The following is a 4,001-nucleotide window of genomic DNA, read 5'->3' as shown; positions in this document are numbered from 1 at the left end:
TATTCTAAGTCAATCTTTATCTATATAAATCAGAACAGAGATAAAGTGTTTCAGCTTTTTAACATTTTTGTTGATTCTTTTCTAGCTATCTTTGGATGTGGCAATCATATTGCTACTAAACATTTCTAATATCAAAGGTCTCATATATTAATATGTGCTGTAGTTTATGCCTAACCAGATGTTTAATAGAAATGCTAGCTTATAAAAATTTTCCACTGTATAGTAATGACCATGTGTCCAGAAAATATTATATATACATCTATCTATCTATCCATCCAACCCCATTTTTCCATGACCTAGTTTGAGTGGGTAGTTTTACACTCCATCACACACAAGTTGGCCTAGAACAGTGAGCATCAAGGATTACCTTCTGCTGAATCCCTGTATATAGCCCCAACTCTCTGCAGAATTGTCAAGTAGGAGAAATGTGTCTTTTGAAGTTCTAGTCTCTTTTTACACTATCATTGCTTCTCCAATGGACATGACTGCTCCCTGGCCTTCAACATCCTAGTAATTTAACCTTATTTTTGTTAATGCAGTATTTGTTTTGAGAAATAATTTAATAAATTATATATTTCTCAGAATATACTGAATTTTATTAGTGCAAAGTCATTTTGCCATTTTTGGGCTTTGCTAACATGTAACTTCCACTTCTGTGTCAGGAAATTCCCAATTATGTGTTTTGACAGTTTGAAAGTGTGCCACATTGCCATTTGCACTCAGGTACACCTTCTTCCTCTTCTAGGGCCCCCCATTTATCACAAGGGCTGGAAATTTGGGAACTATATTTTCCAGAATCCTTTCGTGGATGATTTTTCCCTGTAGTCAAACAATGAGACATTACACAAAATTGGAAAAGTTGAAAGCAACGAGAAGCTCTTTTCCTCTTCCAGCAATGGCAAGTCAATAACGGGCTTCTGCAGAGATTGCTTTAGGAACATCATCTAAGAATTCCACCACAAATTACCTATCCCAATACTACAGGCAACTGCAACTCCTGACCAATATCAGGTACATCCTGAGAGCCTCAGGGATGGAAGTAAATCTGAAAGCTGGAGGCAGTTCCCCCATGACTTTGTCATTTCATGCTGTCCTGTGGTTTTCTAAGTGCCTAAATTCGTGTCTTAAATACTATTTTATCTGAAATGTCTAGACTCAATCCTCTGTTACTCACTATTCACTGACTGATACAAAGGAATTTCTACTTTTTGGTATCAGTGTAGACAAATCCCACTTCTCTCTTAGGTCTTAGAGATAGGGGCTTAAGCACGTGAGTTAGCCTTGTCTATTGCTCCTTTCTGGGAAGCCACGATAAGTATTAGTTAGAATCCACTGGTGGAGTCTTAACGGTAGTGTTCAGAAGCAGAAGTTGCAGTATACAACCATTTTGTAATATCCAGGCTAAAATCCAACCATTGATGTAATATCCAGGCTAAAAAATTACTGATTTTTTTCCTAAAAAAAGGTTTTGTGCTCTTTAAACATTTTAAAACTACCTTAATGTTGGCCAATTTTCCATGGCTGGTTTTCTCCTATATTATCAATTGTACATATTTCCAATAGATTTTATTTTTCCTTTCTTAAGAAAATCAGAGGCAGTTCTGTTGCTTGCACACAAGTTTTGTTGCTGATACAAAGGGCGACAGATAAATCATGTCATCAGATCTATTGCTAATTATGGAATTTCATATAGCAATCTTTAAAGTATCATGTTCGAGAAAACTGAAAATATGAAGGTGAGTAGGTTCTAAAATGACTCCTGAAATTACACCATATGCATGTGGGCTTACTACCTATCCTGTTTTATATAAGAAGTGGTCTCTGTTTTAAGAGACCTCTGTTTTAAGATATTAAGGTCACAGCATCAGTGTCACTTTTTCCCCTAGAGAGGTAGAAACTGCAGGTCCTTAGAATTTGGCCTGGGGATATTCCTGAGGAATAATTGATAAGTTTATTTTGGACAGCAATAGTAAAACTTGCATGATTGACTTATTTTAAAGGAAGTTTTCAAAGCAATAGAAGATAGACAATGAAATATGTCATTTAAAAATTCTCTAATTTTAACTCTGTGATATGTTTGCTTTAGACTTAATTCAGAACCCATCTACTATTTAATAATAAAATAATTGTCAAAATATTTTTAAAAATTATGTAATTCATTGGCCCTATTTTCACTTGTTACTAAAACATGCTATTTATTTTTTCTTATGCTCCTTTAAAGACAATAAATCTAATCAATTTATTTTCCATACTTATTTTAAACTACACAGTTGAAAAAAAATGTTACATTTCCTTCAAAAGTTTTCAACTCTTGTTCCCAAACTGAATTCTCTGTAACTCTAATATAATGCCTCAGAAAATTTTGTCCTACTTCAGAGCAGGACAATAGAATCCTTAATAAAGTCTACATTCTGTTAACGTGTATTTTCCTTTAACTTTGTTAGACTTTTATTTTTCCAATTATCAATGTAATAATTTTTTGTATTTTTATTGAGTTTCTTCTCAGGTTTTAACATTTTTCAGTTTGTGTTTTATCTTAATATCAGATTAATTTAGTATGGAACCTCAAAATCAGACATTTTTAATGTTTTGGCTACATAAACACCTTTAAGAATCTAGTAGTGAGCTCACCTAGTTATTCTATAATGTTGACTTCAGTAAAATTTCAGTCTTTTACGGGATATTCTGCTCATCACAAAATGCTCATTAGTTGAAGCATTCAAATATACATTTAAATATCATTAAAGTGGATCAGCCTAATAAAACAAATATAGCTGGCTATATAGACTGTAGCTTAAAACTCTTGCTCTAAAATAATATCCTAATTGCAGATGTTATGCCAAGTGAAATAAGGCAGTTACATAAGGACAAATATTCTATGATTTTTCTTACATAAGATTCCCTGAATGCTCAAAATCTTAGAGATGAAAAGCAGAAAGGTGGTTGTCAGGAACTGGGCAGGGAGTAGGGTAGGTGGGATGGAGAGTTAGTATTGAAGGGGTACAGAGTTTCAGTTAGGAAAGATGAAAATTTCTGGAGATGGATGGTAATAATGATTGTACAACAGTGTAAATATATACAGTCTTAGAACTGTACTTAAAAAATAATAAAATGGTAAATTAAAAAAATTGCTGGCTCTTTCACTATATATTTTGTATCTATTAGGAAAGTTTCCTCTAAATTTAACAGTTCCAAAGTAGTTCTGAAAAATAATTTTTAAATGTCATACATATTTAATTTTGTTAGGTTTCCAATTAGTAGAAAATCTGTAGTATGTGGATTTATTAAAACTCATTAATTCAGTCATATTTAACCAACTTGTTCCAATGACAACCTGTGTTTTTTTTCACTTTTATGCTCTGTTAGTCAATTTATTTCACTTAGTTGCCTGTCAATTTGGGTGCCAGAATTTCTCACAAATACTTAATTGCCACCTGGAAGATAAACATTTTCTTTTCATTTTAACTACATTGACATATTGTGAAAGTGCTCTAGATTTGTTAATATCTTTAAACTTATTTCTCTCCCTGACCAGGCGGTTATTATTCACAGCTTCCATTTTCATATTCAAGCAGTGACAATACTTGATATTTTATAGGTTTGCTCCTTATAGACAATCAGTAAGCCATCCATTTCACCTTATTTGTATTAATTCAGGTTAAAATGAATATAATGTTACTTCACTTATTTATCCTTAGTAACTAATAAGTATAGTTTATGTCTTTAAAATTAATTATTTTATTATTATTACAATCAGCTAACATCTGTAGAAGGTTAGTACATCATGGCTAATATCACAATACTCTGCTACGTGAGCTATCTCACTTATAACTTCACAATGATATCACCATTAAAAACAAGGTTGACTGAGTGTGCAATTGTGTGTGTATGTGTATGTGTCTTGTGTAGTGTGTATATGTATTTGACTTGAGGTCACTAATGCTTTATGGATTTCATAAAACAAATGCAAATGTTGTAATTTTTTGTTCTTAACAGTGACA

This window comes from Mandrillus leucophaeus, unplaced genomic scaffold (assembly GCF_000951045.1).
Source record: "Mandrillus leucophaeus isolate KB7577 unplaced genomic scaffold, Mleu.le_1.0 Scaffold763, whole genome shotgun sequence".
Classification (NCBI taxonomy): Eukaryota; Metazoa; Chordata; class Mammalia; order Primates; family Cercopithecidae; genus Mandrillus; species Mandrillus leucophaeus.
The sequence above is the reverse complement of the archived record's forward strand: the minus strand, read 5'-3'. Positions refer to the sequence as shown.